Source organism: Pan troglodytes, chromosome 20 (assembly GCF_028858775.2).
Source record: "Pan troglodytes isolate AG18354 chromosome 20, NHGRI_mPanTro3-v2.0_pri, whole genome shotgun sequence".
Classification (NCBI taxonomy): Eukaryota; Metazoa; Chordata; class Mammalia; order Primates; family Hominidae; genus Pan; species Pan troglodytes.
This window is the reverse complement of record NC_072418.2, coordinates 4,980,619-4,997,590: the sequence shown is the minus strand read 5'-3', so window position 1 is coordinate 4,997,590 and position 16,972 is coordinate 4,980,619. Positions and strand designations below refer to the sequence as shown.

General features: G+C 50.9%; 1 protein-coding gene across 1 annotated transcript in view; it reads left to right on the top strand.

Annotated features, from left to right (window-relative positions):
• The window catches only part of GNG7 (G protein subunit gamma 7), a 197,447-nt gene that overhangs the window by 42,172 nt on the left and 138,303 nt on the right, over positions 1 to 16,972 (top strand). Inside the window, exon 2 of the mRNA XM_001152049.6 lies at positions 15,693 to 15,749. The gene's annotated coding sequence lies outside the window, so the exon portion shown is untranslated. The remainder of the gene's footprint in view (positions 1 to 15,692; positions 15,750 to 16,972) is intronic.

Here is a 16,972-nt window from a genome sequence, read left to right as displayed (position 1 = left end):
GATCTTAAGTGATCCACCTGCCTTGGCCTCTGAAAGTGCTGGGATTACAGGCGTGAGCCACTGCACCTGGCCATGTTGATTGCTGTTGATGTGAGAGCAAGAGGAAAAACAATTTGAGTTTGAGTTTTTTCCACCCTCACTCAGGAGTTAGGAAGCAGCTCCACTGGGTGATTCTGGCAGTGAATGTGCTGGGGCTGTATCATCTGAAGGCTCGATTGGAGCTGGAGGAGCTGCTTTCAAGAGGGCGCCCTCATGTGGCTGTTGGTGGAGGCCTCAGCTTCCAACTGGCCTTGACAGGAGGGCAAAATGCCCAAATGAGTCGTTCCTTCCTTCTTTCCTTTTTTCCTTCCTTCCTTCCTTTTTTTTTTTTTTTTTTTTTTAATGGAGTCTCACTTTGTCAGCCAGGCTAGAGTGCAGTGGCACAATCTTGGCTCACTGCAACCTCCGCCTCTTGGATTCATGCAATTCTTCTGCCTCAGCCTCCCGAGTAGCTGAGATTACAGGCATAATTACAGTAATTAGCCAATTACTGGCTAATTTTTATATATATTTTTAGTAGAGATGGGGTTTCACTGTGTTGGCCAGGCTGGTCTCAAATTCCTGATCTCAAATGACCTGCCCTAACCTTGGCCTCCCAGAGTGCTGGGATTATAGGCATGAGCCACTGTGCCTGGCCTGGAGGGCCCATTTCTTTCTTTCTTTCTTTCTTTTTTTTTTTTTTTTTTTTTTTTGGGACAGAGTTTTGCTCTTGTTGCCCAGGCTGGAGTGCAGTGGCACGATCTTGGCTCACTGCAACCTCCGCCTCCCAGGTTCAAGTAATTCTCCTGTCTCAGCCTCTCTAGTAGCTGGGATTACAGGCATGCACCACCACGCCCGGCTAATTTTGTATTTTTAGTAGAGACGGGGTTTCTCCATGTTGGTCAGGCTGACCTCGAACTCCCAACCTCAGGTGATCCGCCCACCTCGGCATCCCAGAGTACTGGGATTACAGGTGTGAGCCACCGTGCCCGGCCTGGAGGGCCCATTTCTGCACCACATGGATTTCTTCACAGCACTGCCTGCGTTTCCCCACAACATGGCAGCTGGCTTCCCCCAGAACACATGACCCAAGAAAGAACAAGCAAAAGTCACTGTGTCTTTATTTATTTATTTGAGACAGGGTCTTCCTCCATTGCCCAGGCTGGAGTGCAGTGGTATGAGCATGGCTCCCCACAGTCTCGAACTCCTGGGCTCCAGTGATCCTCCTGCCTCAGGCTTCCAAGTAGCTGTGATTACAGGGGCACGCCACCACGACTGGCTAATTTTTGTATTTTTTGTACAGATGGTGGTGGGGTGTTGTTGGGGGGGGGGTCTCACTATGTTGCCCAGGCTGGTCTTGAACTGCTAGGCCCCCATCCTCCCATCTCAGCCTCCCAACGTGCTGGGATCACAGGCGTGAGCCACCACACCCAGCCTCGTCTACTTTCTAGCTTGTCTTCTTGTACCTTCGAGGGCAGGAACATGGTAAACAGAGGAAAAATATACGTCCAGTTTCTCCCTTCCCTGTGGTTTTGGAACAGGAGGATGAAAAGGTCTTACCCACAGTGTCAACCCTTCAATGGAAGGAATTGTGTTTCTCCCACAGGGAATCAGGATTGGAAAGGGATGAGGCTCAGGGAGAATTACACAGAGCCTTGTGGGTGTAACGGGGATGAAGATGTGTTATCTCCCACTTGATGCCATCTTGCAGAAATAAGCTAATCATCTCCAGAATATGCTTTCGTTCGCCAAATGGGATTTACACATGCATCCTAGGCTAATCTGCCTTCCACGGATGGCAGGTTCTGTGAGTAATCCGACAGAGGCTAATTGGGACGGATTCCATGAGGACTGCTGTGTGATCCGCTCGCCGCCATGGCCCCTGGGTGAGGAGGATGGCTCTGGTGTGGGTTAATCCAGGCTTAAGTGGCCAGGAGATTTTGATCCTCATGGTATTACATTGTGATGATACTCACAGGGGCTCGGGGGAAAGCAGAAAATCCATTTGGCCAAGACTGACCAGTCTTCTCTCTGGGGCTTGTTCAGAAAGCTTGTGGAAGGGGATCCACTCATAAATGTCAGTGCTTACGGATCATGTTGTCTAAAGTGGGTGTCTCCTTTCCTCTTCCTTCCCTCATCCCTCCCTCCCTCCCTCCCTCCCTTCCTCCATCCCTCCCTCGCTCACACTCATTCCCCTTCCCTTCCTCTCTCCCTCCCTCTCAGTTTTCCTCTCTCTCCCACCCTTTCTCCCTCTTCCTCTCCCTTCCTCTTTCCTTCCCTCCCTCTTTCCCTCCCCTCCTCTCTTTTTTTTTTTTTTTTTTTTTTGAGATGGTGTCTCACTCCTCTATTTCCCAGGCTGGAGTGTAGTGGCGTGATCTCAGCTCACTGCAACCTCCGCTTCCCAGGTCCAAGCGATTCTCCTGCCTCAGCTTCCCAAGTAGCTGGGATTACAGGCACGTGCCACCATGCCTGGCTAATTTTTGTATTTTTAGTAGAGATGGAGTTTTGCCATGTTGGCCAGGCTGGTCTCAAACTCCTGTCAAACTCCTGACCTCAGGTGATCCGCCCATCTCAGCCTCTCAAAGTGCTGGGATGACAGACGTGAGCCACCGCGCCCGGCCTTCCTCTCCTTTATTTAAAAAAAAATCAAGGCCAGGCGCAGTGGCTCACGTCTGTCATCCCAGGACTTTGGGAGGCCAAGGTGGGCGGATCACGAGGTCAGGAGATTGAGACCATCCTGGCTAACCCGGTGAAACCTCGTCTCTACTAAAAATACAAAAAATTAGCCAGGTGTGGTGGCGGGTGCCTGTAGTCCCAGCTACTCAGGAGGCTGAGGCAGGAGAATGGCATGAACCCGGGAGGTGGAGCTTGCAGTGAGCCGAGATTGCGCCACTGCCCTCCAGCCTGGGTGACAGAGCGAGACTCCATTTCAAAAAAAAAAAAAAAATCAGAACGCTTGGTTCGTGATACAACTCTCACAATTTGTCTCTTCAAGTCCCCCTTTTAATAGACTATTTTTAGAGCAGTTTTAGGCCTAAAGAAGAATTGAGCAGAAGGCAGAGTTCCCACCTATCTCCTCTCCCCGAAAAGGTACGCATTTCCCCCAATGTTACCATCGCTCATTAATGTGCTACATTTGTTACAACTAATGAGCCAGTATGGATACATGATTATTGACTAACAGCTACAGTTTACATTTGGTGTGGCTCACTCTCTAGGGACCTCCTAAGCGTGGAGTTACACAGGATTTGTCCTTTTGCATCTAGCTCATTTCACTGGGCGTGATGCCCTCAAAGTTCATCCACTCTCTAGCCCATGTCAAAATTTCCTTCCTTTTTCAGGCTGAATCATATTCCATGGCATGAATGGATGACATTGTGTTTATCCATTCATCTCTCGGTGGTCACTTGGGTGTCTCTGCCTTTGGGGTGTGGTGAATCGTGCTGCTGTGAACACGGGGGTACATTTTGGTTCCCGGGGATGTACCACGTTTTGTTTATACTTGGCTTATTTTTATAAAGCTCGGGGCTAAAAAGCCTTTTCCATTTTAAAAGGGTTGTAAAAAAACAAATAACAAAGAGGAATATGCAACAGTGACCCTTTAGCTCACAGAGCATAAAATACTTACTCTTTGTCCCTTTGCAGAAAAAATTTGCAGACCCCAGATGTAAGATACTAACATGAGGGGAAACTGGGTGAGGGGCGTCTGAGAACTGTAGGGTCCAGCCCTATAGGGCCTGTGGGTTTTTCTCCCCGTGTGTGGAGATGAGAGATCGTAGAAATAAAGACACAAGACAAAGAGGTAAAAGAAAAGACAGCTGGGCCTGGGGGACCACTACCACCAAGACACGGAGACCGGTAGTGGCCCCAAATGCCAGGCTGCGCTGTTATTTATTGGATACAAGACAAGGGGGCAGGGTAAGGAGTGTGAGCCATCTCCAATGATAGGTAAGGTCATGTGTCCACTGGACAGGGGGCCCTTCCCTGCTTGGCAGCCGAGGCAAAGAGAGAGAGAGAGAGGAGACAGCTTACGCCATTATTTCCGCATTTCAGAGACTTTTAGTACTTTCACTAATTCTGTTACTGCTATCTAGAAGGCAGAGCCAGGCAGCTCGTGCCCTCAGTCTCTTGCCTCGGTACCTAGGTTGCCTGCTGCCCATAGGGAACATTGGACTAGCTTTGCAACTTTTCTGTAAATCGAAAATTTTTCCAAAACAGAAACAAAATTTTTTTAAAAGATGGTGTCTTGCTATGTTGCCCAGGCTGGTCTCCAGCTCTCCTGGCCCCAAATGATCCTCCTGCCTCAGCCTCTCCAGTAGCTGGGATTACAGGCACAAGCCCCTGTGCCTGGCTGAAACAAAAGATTTTTGAAAAGGATCCTTGGGGGCAGAATTCAAAAAGTCCTATAAAGCAGGACATGAAACCCAAAAGTCAGGAGTTAGAGACTGGCAGACGACTTTGAGTTTCAGCTCTGAGTGCCTTTGTACTGTTTCTCTTTTTAGGATAAATGTTATTTTATATATATATATATATATTTTTTTTTTTTTTTAATTGAGACAGGGTCTTGCTTTGTCACCCAGGGTGAAGTGCAGTGGCACCATTTCAGTTCACTGCAGCCTTGAACTCCTGGGCTCAAGACATCCTCCTGCTTCAGCCTCCCCAGTAGCTGGGACTACAGGTGTGCACCACCACACCCAACTAATTTTTGTATTTTTAGTAGACACCGGGTTTCACCATGTTGCCCAGGCTGATCTCGAACTCCTGGGCTCAAGAAATCTGTCCTCCTAGACCTCCCAAAGTGCTGGGATTACAGGCATGAGCCACCGCGCCTGTAATGAGCCAGTTTTAATTTTGAAGACAATCATTGAAAATTGATCTGATGCTGTTTCATGTTTTAAGGCCTCTCCACTGCCCCACCCCCAGAGGATTCCAGCACATGAAATCTGTAAACATTTGGTTTTACAGTGTTACTCTTTGCTAAAAATCATTAGGACTTACTCGTTTCTGGCATTCAAGGTCCTCTGAGATCTAACTCTAGTACAGGGATTATATCAACCCTTCCTAAAGGGCCGGAGGATAAATTCTTGGCGTTGCAGGCCATGTGCTCTCTGTCGAGGCCTCCCAGCTGTGCTGTAGGAGCTGAGAAGCAGCCATGGATGATATGTAAGTGAACACGCACGGCTGTGTGCCAATAAAACTTTATGTACAAAAGCAAGCAGTGGGCTGCATTTGACCCATGGGCCAGAGTTTACCAACCTCTGGTCTCGTTCATCTTTCTTTCTCTTTTTTTGATGGAGCCTCACTCTGTCACTCAGGCTGGAGTGCAGTGGCGTGATCTCGGCGCACTGCAACCCCCGCCTCCTGGGTTCAAGCTTCTCCTGCCTCAGCCTCCTGAGTAGCTGGGACTACAGGCGTGCACCACCATGCCCGGCTAATTTTTGTATTTTTAGTAGAGACAGGGTTTCGCCATGTTGGCCAGGCTGGTCTTGAACTCCTAACCTTGTGATCCGCCTGCCTTGGCCTCCCAAAGTGCTGGGATGACAGGCGTGAGCCACCGCACCCGGCCTCACATTTTCTGTATCCATTCATCCAACGATGGACATGTAGGTTGGTTTCCTATCTCGGCTATTGTGAATGAGGCTGACAGATTCTGATTTCATTTCCTTTGGATGTATACCCAGAAGTGGGATTACTGGATCATATGGTGGTTCTATCTTTAATTTTTTGAGGAACTTCCATTCCGTTCTCCAGAATGGCTGTGCTCATTTACATTCCCACCAACAGCACACAGGGTTCCCTTTTCTCCACATCCTTACCAATGTTTCTTTTTTTTTTCTTTCTTTCTTTTTTTTTTTTTTGTTTTGAATCGGAGTCTCACTCTGTCACCCGGGCTGGAGTGCAGTGGCACGATCCTGGCTCACTGCAACCTCTGCCTCCCAGGTTCAAGTGATTCTCCTGCCTCAGTCTCCAAGCAGCTGAGATTACAGGTGCCCACCACCACGCCTGGCTAATTTATATATATATATATATATTTTTTTTTTTTCAGACGGAGCCTCTCTCTGTCACCCAGGCTGGAGTGTAGTGGCGCGATCTCGGCTCACTGCAAGCTCCACCTCCCGGGTTCACGCCATTCTCTTGCCTCAGGCTCCCGAGTAGCTGGGACTACAGGCGCCTGCCACCACGCCCGGCTAATTTTTTTGTATTTTTAGTAGAGACAAAGTTTCACTGTGTTAGCCAGGATGGTCTCGATCTCCTGACCTTGTGATCCGCCCACCTCAGCCTCCCAAAGTGCTGGGATTACAGGCATGAGCCACTGCACCCGGCCTAATTTTTATATTTTTAGTAGAGACAGAGTTTCACCATGTTGGCCAGGCTGGTCTCGAACTCGTGATCCGCCTGCCTCATCCTCCCAAAGTGCTGGGATGACAGATATGAGCCACCGCGCCTGGCCATCTTTACTAATGTTTTTTATCTTTTATCTTTTGGATCATAGCCATTCTAACAGGTATCTCATTTTGGTTTTAATTTGCATTTCCTGGCTGATTAATGATCTTCAGTGTTTTTTCATAATCCTGTTGGCTGCCTGCGTGTCTTTATTTGAGAGGTATCTAGTCAGATTATTTAACCACCTCTTTTTTTTGAGATAGGGTCTCTTTTTGTTTTTGTGTGTGTGTGGTTTTTTGTTTGTTTGTTTGTTTTGTTTTTTTTTGAGACAGAGTCTTGCTCTGTCACCCAGCCTGGAGTGCAGTGGTGTGATCTCAGCTCACTGTAGCCTCGACCTCCCAGACTCAGCAATCCTCCCATCTCAGCCTCCTGAGTAACTGGGATCACAGGTGCACACCACCACACCTGGCTATGTTTTAAAATTTTTTTTGCAGAGATGGGGTCTTGCTATGTGGTCCAGGCTGGTCTTGAACTCTTGAGCTCAATCAGTCCTCCTGCCTCTGCCTCCCAGGGGACACTGGGCAATGTCTGGGGACATCTGTGGTTGTCACAACTCGGGGGTGCCCCTGGCATGGAGTGGGTGGAGGCCAGGGATGCTGCTTAGCACCCTGCAGTGCCCAGGATGGCCCCAGCCCAGAGAATGGTCCAGCCCCAATGTCCACAGTGCAGAGGGGGGAGACCCTGCATTCATTATTTCGAAAAAAATAATTGAATTGCGTCTCTGCTCACAACAGACACCAGAATAAGCTCCCAATGGGGAAGACAACATAAACCAGGGGACCCCAGTTGCTGGGATTCTCCTCCTCTCTCCCTCCCCTAACTCAGGGTGTGGATTTCAATGTGTGCAGCCTCCTGGGACCTCAGCAAGGGGGAGAATCATGGGACACAGTCTCTTGGGGATCTGTGGAACCCCCTAACTGAGGAGGTCTTTCTGGGGATGATTCTGTTCCCCAGGGGACATCAGGCAATGTCTGGGGACATCTGTGACTGTCATGACTGGGGGTGCTCCTGGCATAGAGTGGGTGGAGGCCAGGGATGCTGTTCAGCTCCCTGCAGTGCCCAGGATGGCCCCACCCCAGAGAGTGACCCAGCTCTAATGTCCATAGTGCCTGGGGGTTGGGAGGGGGACCCGTGCTGTTTCGGGCCGTGTCTAGGAGGCTGCTCTGGGAACCCGGGGAAGGTGGGAACAGAGCTTGTCATGAAGCGGGAGGGGAGGGTATGCGTCAGAAAAGAAATGACAGGTTTGAAATCTGCAGAAGCTCGTCTTTCCTCTCCGCCTCTCCTCCCCAGCCGGCCCCGCCCCCACCTGGCTTCCTAAATAAAGACCTTCCTCTGCATGGAGACCGCCTCACTCAAACTCACCCCCTCGTGCATATGCAGAGTCTCAAAAGACACGGCCCTGCCCCCGCCACAGCGAGGGTCTGAATGGGAGGTTTGGAGGAGAGCATCTGTGTCCCAGAACCGGCGGTGGGGGGCCCAGGGTGCTCGGCACATCTTCTGGAACCCGGGCTCGCCGAGGCAGGCGAGAGCTGTCCTCTCGCCTCTGTTGGGGATGCCTGCCAAGGTCAGCCATGGGCGAGGCCAGGGACAGCGCCCGGGTGGTGCCAAGGGGACTGTGAGTCACCTGTGGACAGGAGGGCTGAGTGAGGAGGGGACACGGGCCCTGGGCCTCAAGGGCACCATCCGAAGATCCCATAAGGATGAGGACAGGGGAGGTCAGAGGGCAGAAATTCAAGGCAACGGAACAGCTCTAGATGGGGGATGCCCCTGGCATGGAGTGGGTGGAGGCCAGGGATGCTGCTCAGCACCCCGCAGTGCCCAGGACAGCCCCACCCCAGAGAATGATCCGGCCCCAATGTCCACAGTGCCGAGGGGGAGACCCTACATTCATCTGGAAAAAAATAGACTTCGATCCCTTCTCACTCCAGACACCAGGATAAACTCCTGATGGGGAAGACGGTATAAACCAGGGGGGCCCCCCAGCTCCTGGGATTCTCCTCCTCCCTCCGCCCCACTCAGGATGTGGATTTCAATGTGTGCAGCCTCCTAGGACCTCAGCAGGGCCGAGGATCATGGGACTCAGATCGATCCCTCATCTGCCCTGCTGCGGAATTTCCCAGCTCTGTGTTTGTCTGTTGCAAATCCCCAGGTTTGGGAGCTGAGGGTCTGGCTGTTTGTGTCCTTGGGCACTGCTTGGAGATACTGGGCTATAAAATCTATCAGCCTTTTCAGAATTATGAGCAAAAATAACAACCAGCACCTTAATAACCCTAGAAGATGCATGCCTTCGACACTGTGGGTGAGGCCTGGTTTTTGTTTTCAGTTTCTATTATTTATTTTATTTTATTTTGATTTATTTATTTGAGTCAGAGTCTTGCTCTGTTGCCCAGGCTGGAGTGCAGTGGTATGATCTCGGTTCACTGCAGCCTCTGCCTTCTGGGCTCACGTGATCCCTGGAGCCACCATGCCCAGCTAATTTTTAAATTTTTTGTAGAGATAGGGTCTTGCTATGTTGCCCAGGCTGGTTGCAAACTTCTGGCCTAGGGTCTTGCTATGTTGCCCAGGCTGGTTGCAAACTTCTGGCCTTCAGCAATCCTCCCATCTCAACCTCCCAAAGCACTAGGATTACAGGCATGAGCCCTTGTGCCCAGCCCATAGTACAATATCTTTAGCTGGTTCACAGGCTGCAGTGACATCTCTCAGTGTTTCCAGCACAGCTGAAACTGTGTATCCTCTGACCCCCATCTCCCCCCTCCTTTCCCTCCTCTACCACTAACCGCTCTTCTGCTTTCTGTTTCTATGTATTTGGGAGGTTTTGATTGTGTGTTTTGAGATGGAGTCTCGCTCTGTTCCCCAGGCTGGAGTGCAGTGGCACGATCCCAGCTCACTGCAACCTCTGCCTCTCGGGTTCAAGCGATTCTCCTGCCTCAGCCTCCTGAGTAGCTGGGATTACAGGCATGCACCACCACGCCCGGCTAATTTTATATTTTTAGTAGAGACGGGGTTTCACCATGTTAGCCAGGCTGGTCTTGAACTCCCAACCTCAGGTGATTTACCCGCCTCGGCCTCCCAAAGTGCTGGGATTACAGGCATGAGCCACCGTGCCTGGCTGTATTTGGGGTTCTTTGCTTGTTTTGTTTTTGGACTCCACAATACGTGGGATTACGCAGTGTTTTTCTCTCTCAGCGTCTGGCCTATTTCACTTGGCATCGTATTCTCCAGGTTCTACAAGGGGGAATTTTATGGCATGCGAATATTTTAATTTTTTTTTTTTTTTTGAGACAGAGTCTCGCTTAGCCGTCCAGGCTGGAATGCAGTAGTTCGTGATCTCAGCTCACTGCAACCACTGTCTCCCGGGTTCAAGCGATTCTCCCATCTCAGCCTCCCGAGTAGCTGGCATTACAGGCGCCTGCCACCATGCCTGGCTAATTTTTGTATTTTTAGTAGAGCCGGGGTTTCACTGTGTTGCCCAGGCTGGTCTTGAACTCCTGACCTCAGGTGATCTGCCTGCCTTGGCCTCCCAAAGTGCTGGGATAACAGGCATGAGCCACTGCGCCCGGCCTATTTTAATTTTTTAAAGAAAGAAATTGGTCAGGCACAGTGGCTCATGCGTGTCATCCCAGCACTTTGGGAGGCCGAAGCGGGTGGATTGCCTGAGCCCAGGAATTTAAGACCAGCCTGGCCAATATGGCATAACACCATCTCTACAAAAACTACAAAAATTAGCTGGGCGTGGTGATGGGCACCTGTAATCCCAGCTACTTGGGAGGTTGAGGCAGGAGAATCTCTTAAACCTGAGAGGTGGAGGTTGCAATGAGCTGAGATCGCACCACTGCAATCCAGCCTGGGTGACAGAGTGAGACTGTCTTAAAAAAAAAAAAAAAAGAGCGAGAGAGAAAGAGAGGGAGAGAGAAAAGAAAGAGAAAGAAGAAAGAAGGAAAGAGAGAGAAAGAAAAAGAAAGAAAAGAGAGAGACAAAGGAAGACAGAAAGAGAGTAAGAGAGAGAAAGAAAAAGAGAAAGGGAGGAAAGAAGGAAGGCAGGAGGGAGGGAGGGAGGGATGGAGGGAAGGGAGGGAGGGAGGGAGGAAGGAGGGAAGGAGGGAGGGAGGGATGGAGGGAAGGGAGGGAGGAAGGAAGGAAGGAGGGAGGGATGGAGGGAAGGTAGGGAGGGAGGGATGGAGGGAAGGTAGGGAGGGAAGGAGAGAAGGTAGGGAGGGAGGGATGGAGGGAAGGTAGGGAGGGAAGGAGGGAGGGAGGGAAGGAAGGAAGGAAGGAAGGAAGGAAGTCGGACAGAGATCTGGAGAAGTGCCTCCAGGACACAGTGGGGAGGGCTGGGAGGCGGTGGCAGCCCTTCGTACACGAGTTCCCCTGACCACCACCACTGTCCATGGCCTCTGTGTCCCAAGGGGGACTGATCTCTCCCTGCTGACATTCGGCACCTGCTACCTGGAGTGTTTCTTGCCTGTGTCTGAGACTTGCCTGCCTGCTGGGTGGAAGGGCCAGCTGCCCATAGGTGCCCAGGGCCCTGAGCTGGGTTTAAAGCCGGGCTATTGGCGCCTTGAAATCCATACTAATTTATGAACAGGAGGTCCCAGCGGTTCGTGTTGCCCCAGCTCGGCAGTTTCTGAGGACCTAACCCCCGCGGAGAGGTCTCTCCTCCTTGTCTCCACTGCTGGCCGCCCGGGTCGATTGTGATTTGTCCACACAGGGAACATGAAAACGCAGCCTTTCTGTCAGGCTGAGTGAGCCGCTGAAGGTCGCTAGGGGACAGCCTGGCGCCAGCTGGTGCGGCTCAAGGCCCGAGGACAGAGCGGCTGGGATGTGGCTTCACCCACGCTGTGCTCGCCTCTGACCCAAGCTGCTCTGAGGCCGAGTGCAGACCGAGGGGCATCCGCGGGGATCGCCTCACTGCCAAGTCCAAGGTCTTGAGGACAGCCAGGGGCTGGGGTTAAAGGGCTGGGGACGGGGAGGTTTGCAGTGAAGGCAGAGAGTGAGAACTCATCTTAAAAATGATTCCTAGGGCTGGGAATCATTGTTGCCTGTAATCCCAACAACTTCGGGAGGCCAAGGCTGGCGGATCACCTGAGGTCAGGAGTTCAAGACCAGCCTGGCCAACATGAGGAAACCCCGTCTCTACTAAAAATACAAAAAAAGCTAGCCAGGCATGGTGGTGGGTGCCTGAAATCCCAATTACTCTCGAGGCTGAGGCAGGAGAATCGCTTGAACTCGGGAGGTGGAGGTTGCCGTGAGCCGAGATCGTGCCCCACTGCACTCCAGCCTGGGGGATAGAACGAGACTGTCTCAAAAAAAAAAAAAAAAAAAAAGATTCCTATGACATGAATATTCAAAGCAGCAGATTCACAATTGCCAACAAGTAGGAACGAGCCGATTGTCCATCCGCCGGTGAATGGATTTAAAAAACACATCCTTCCATACTCAGGAGGAGTAACACTCAGCCATGGAAAGGAGCAAGTCTTTGACACAGGTCACAGCGTGGATGCACCTTGAGGACGTCACACCCAGTGAGAGACACCAGACACAAAAGGCCACACAGTGTGTGACCCCATTTCTATGAAATGTCCAGGACAGGCCCATCCACAGAGACAGGGAGGGATTGCGTGGGGCCGGGGCTGGGGATCGGGGGCTGATGGCGAGGGGGCTTCTTTGTAGGGTGATGAGAATGTTCTGGAACTACATAAAGGTGATGGTTGGCCAGTTTTGCAAATATACTGAAAACAATGAATTATACACTTCAAGTGGGCGAGTTGTATGGTACAGGCATTAGTTCACAATAAGGCTGTTTAAAAATAATGATTCCTGGCTGGGCGCGGTGGCTCATACCTGTAATCCCAGCACTTTGGGAGGCTGAGGCGGGTGGATCATGAGGTCAGGGGTTCAAGACCAGCCTGACCAACATGGTGAAACCCCGTCTCTACTAAAAATACAAAAATTAGCCGGGGGTGGTGGTAGGTGCCTGTAATCCCAGCTACTCAGGAGGCTGAGGCAGGAGAATTGCTTGAACCCGGGAGGTGGAGCTTGCAGTGAGCTGAGATTGCACTCCAGCCTGGGTGACAGAGCAAGACTCCATCTCAAAAAATAATAATAATATTAATAATAATGATTCCTAGGGGTGAGTGTCTACACTGAATGTATCCGCCTCTCTCAGTTTGCTGGTTTTGATAAGATGTGCCCTAGTTGTGTACGGTGTCGCTGGCAGGGTAGTGAGTTTAAGGGTGCACCAGACCACTTCAAATTCATTCAGTAATTTAAGGTTGTCCAGGTGAAATGGCTACGCCTGTAATCCCAGCGCTTTCAGAGGACAAGGTGGTGAGAGGATCACTTGAGCCCAGGAGTTCAAGACCAGGCTGGATAACATAGCAAAGACCCTGTCTCTATTTTTAAAAAATTACAAATTAGCCCACAAATTAAGCACATTCCTTCCCCCTTCCCAGAACATAAAAACTACAACAGTGATGCCCACCTGCAGGCCCAGCTCCTCAGGAGGCTGAGGAAGGAGGATCGCTTGAGCCCAGGAGGTGGAGGCTGCAGTGAGCTCTGATTACACCATTGCACTCCAGCCCGGGCAACAGAGTGAGGCCCTGTCTCAAAAAAAAAAAAAAAAAAAAAAAAAAAAAAAAAAACATGATTCAAAGTTGAAGGATTATGTTCATAGCTGCCCTGCAAGGTGGAGGGCCTCCTGCAGCCCTGTGGGCATGCCGCTCCAGCCCTTTCATCACTCATCCCTGCTGCCCTGAGCTGCTGCTGTCCTGAGTGGCAGGCCCTGGTGTAGCAGATCTTGCAAAATTCCAGCTGCTGCCAGAGCCCAAGGGTGCCAGGGCATTCCTGTGGCAAGGGCACCACCTGCAGGTGACAGTGGGGATTTCAGCTCCCTATCCCTACCTTTTATTGATGGTAAATTACCCTGAGCTCGTAGAACGGAAACTAGCATTTTAAAAAGTCTGCATTTTTTTAAAATGAACTTTTAATTTTAGATTTTCAGAAGAGTTGCAAAGAAATCCAGAGACTTCCTGTCTACCTCTCACCAGTTTTCCCTTATGTTAGCATCTTATGAAGTCACCATGCATTTGGGGTTGGTCTGTTTTTGAGACAGTGCCGTGCTCTCTTGCCCAGGCCGGAGTGCAGTGGCACAATCGCAGATCACTGCAGCCTCAACCTCCTGGGCTCAAGCGATCCTCCTGCCTCGGCCTCCCAAGTAGCTGGGACTACAGGTTTGCACCACCATGCCCAGCTAATTTTTACATTGTTTTTATAGAGATGGCAGATGGGGTCTTGCTATGTTGCCCAGGCTGGACCATATACTTGTGACCACCAAGAAGCCCATGTGGGTACATTTCTATAAGCTAAATTTCACTCTTTATCCCAGTTTCACGGTTTTTTTCTTCTAATGTCCTTTTTCTGTTTTAGGATCCTATCCTGGATCCCAAGTGGCTTTTTTTTTTTTTTTTTTTTTTTTTTTGAGACAGGGTCTCGTTCTGTCACCCAGGCTAGAGTGCAGTGGCATGATCTCAGCTCACTGCAACCTCCGCCTCCCGGGTTCAAACGATTCTCCTGCCTCAGCCTCCCAAGTAGCTGGGATTATGGGCGCCCACCACCACACCTGGCTAATTTTTGTATTTTTAGTAGAGACAGGATTTCAACATGTTGACCCGGCTGGTCTCGAACTCCTGACTTCAGGTGATCCGCCCACCTCGGCCCCCCAAAGTGATGGGATTACAGGTGTAAGCCACCTCACCTGGCCCCATGTGGCATTTAGTTTTATTTTTTTTCAGACAGGATTGCACTCTGTTGCCTAGGCTGGAGTGCAGTGGTGCAATCCTAGCTCACGGCAACCTTGATCTCCCGGAATCAAGCGATCCTCCCATCTCAGCCTCTCGAGTAGCTGGGGTCACAGGCGGGCACCACTACACCCTCCTAATTTTTAAATTTTTTTTGTCAAGATGGGGTCATTTTGTAGAGATGGGGCGACTCGCTGGGAGGACCCTGGACTCCGCACGAGGCCTCCTTGTGGCTGTGGTTTGTCCCAGCAAGACGACATGGAGCACAGAGCAGAGTTTGGGAAGGGAAAGGCTCGTGGGGTGGGTCGGGGAGGCCAGGCCCGGCTTCCAGGCCCAGCTTCCAGGCCCTCTCCCCATGTGTCACGCGGGACACGCCACATCCCCAGCAGCGAGCTGGGACAACAGCCCAAAGCACTGTCACCAGCGAGGCTCCCAGAGACCCAGCACCCACGTTCCTATGGGGGCTGGTTCTGCGGCCCCTGCTGCCTGACCCATGCCAGGATTCCAGGCTCCAGAGGGAGGCAAGGATTTCATATAAACCACGGTGTTTGCGGGAACAGCTTTGGCCCTGGAGCTTGTCCTGTCAGTGATGGTGGCGGGGTCCCCCCGAGTCCCCCGAGGTGGGGAGTTCCTGGTCGCAGCCTCAGGCATGTGGTGCCAGCCTGGTTCTGCTCAGAGACTGCCCGTACCAGCTGAGCTGGGGCTGAGGGACTTCCCAGGATGCAGGACTTTCAGGCTAACTCTGGAAAAGTCCTGGGCAGACCTGGATACGTTGGGTGCCTTCTGGGCACCGTGGGACTAACTCAGCCCCTTCTTCTTCCTCCCAGGGAGATCGTGAGGCTCCAAAGATGTACAGAGATGTTTTTGATAAACTGTGAAGAGCCGTAGAAACATCAATCCTTGCACTCAGTTCAGTTTTCAAACACGTGGAAAATGTATTAGGAATAACGTCATAAATCTCTAATAATAAATATTTTCAGTGAATTGTCTTCTGCTTTTTTCCTTTTTTTTTTTTTTTTTTTTTTTTTTTGAAGCAGAGTCTTGCTCTGTTGCCCAGGCTGGAGGGCAGTGGCTCGATCTCAGCTCACTGCACCCTCTGCCTCCCGGGTTCAAGGGATTCTCCTGCCTCAGCCTCCTAAGTAGCTGGGACTACAGGCACCCGCCACCACGTTGGCTAATTTTTGTATTTTTAGTAGAGACGGGATTTTGCCATGTTGGCCAGGCTGGTCTCGAACTTCTGACCTCATGATCCGCCTGCCTTGGCCTCCCAAAGTGCTGGGATTACAGGCCTGAGCCACCGTGCCTGGTTGCCAAAATGATTTCTGTCCTTGTCCAATCACAAGCACGAGGCCGTTCTCCAATGCTGACCCCATCAACACATGCATGGTGCCTCCAGCCAAGCCACGCCAAACTAACTCTATGTGTTTTTTCCAGGGAGTGGAGCTTGGTTTCGGGATCTCGGTGCTGCAGACGGCGAGACCTCCTGCACAGGTCGGTGCTGTAATGCATTTCTTTGTTATGATTTGAGGCTCAGTTGGCTGTTTTGCACCCTGGATGTAAGACGTGGGGTTGCCGTCAAGGCGGGCGTCTTGGCCTTGACCTGGGTCTGTCGGCTGTTTGTATCCACCAAGTATGGGTAATGGGGAGCAGGTGTGGGTAACAGCTGCTAGCTCCTGGCAGAGTTTCCTGCCCACAAGGCAGGGAACGTGGCACTCACTGGTCCTGCTGGTGCCAGAGCCCCTAGATGGGGTCAGGGTGGGAAGCCCACAGCGGTGCTGCATGCCTTTCCGGTGTCTTCGTGCCATGGTAGGGAGTTTTAAGGAGCCTTCACCCGTATCTCCCGTGCACCTGGAGAGTGACCCGTCGCTGGCCCTTTAGCTCTCCTCTGTTGATTTACTCCTCGTTTTTCTCCCTAAAGAATCATGAGTAGCTTTTAAAATGTAGGAAGAGGAAACCATTTAAAAATAAGTAGAAAGGAAGGCAGAAATGTCCATAAAAGGCAAAGCTGTAGGGACAGAAAGGGACTCGTGGTGGTTGGAGGCTGGGGACGTGAATGTGCGCCGGAGACTTGCCAGGGACGTGGAAATGGACCCGATGGTCGGGTGGGGGTGACCGCAACCTGGTGAACTTACTTAAAAATCTTAAAACAAAATTTTTTTTAAGAGTTAGGGTTTTGACCAGGCATGGTGGCTCATGCCTGTAATCCCAGCACTTTGGGAGGCCGAGATGGGTGGATCACCTGAGGTCAGGAGTTCCAGACCAGCCTGACCAACATGGTGAAACCCCATCTCTACTAAAAATAGGAAAATCAGCCAGGCGTGGTGGCAGGTGCCTAGAGTCCAAGCTACTCGGGAGGCTGAGGTGCGAGAATCACTTGAGCCTGGGAGATGGTGGTTGCAGTGAGCCAAGATCATGCCACTGCGCTCCAGCCTGGGTGACAGAGCGAAACTCCTTCTAAAAAAAAAAAAAAGAGAGAGAAAAGAAAGAAAGAAAGAAAAACAGAAAAGAGTTAGGGTTTGCTTTGTTGCCCAGGCTGGTCTTGAACTCCCTGGCTCAAGTGATCTTCCTGCTTTGACTTCCCAAAGTGCCAGGATTACAGGTGCGTACCATTGCACCCGGCCCTGAAGTATCTTTGAGCAGTACACGTCACTTGAATTTTCTGGCATGTAATGTGTACCTTAAAAATGCATATTTTAGCTAAGCCCAGTATAAAT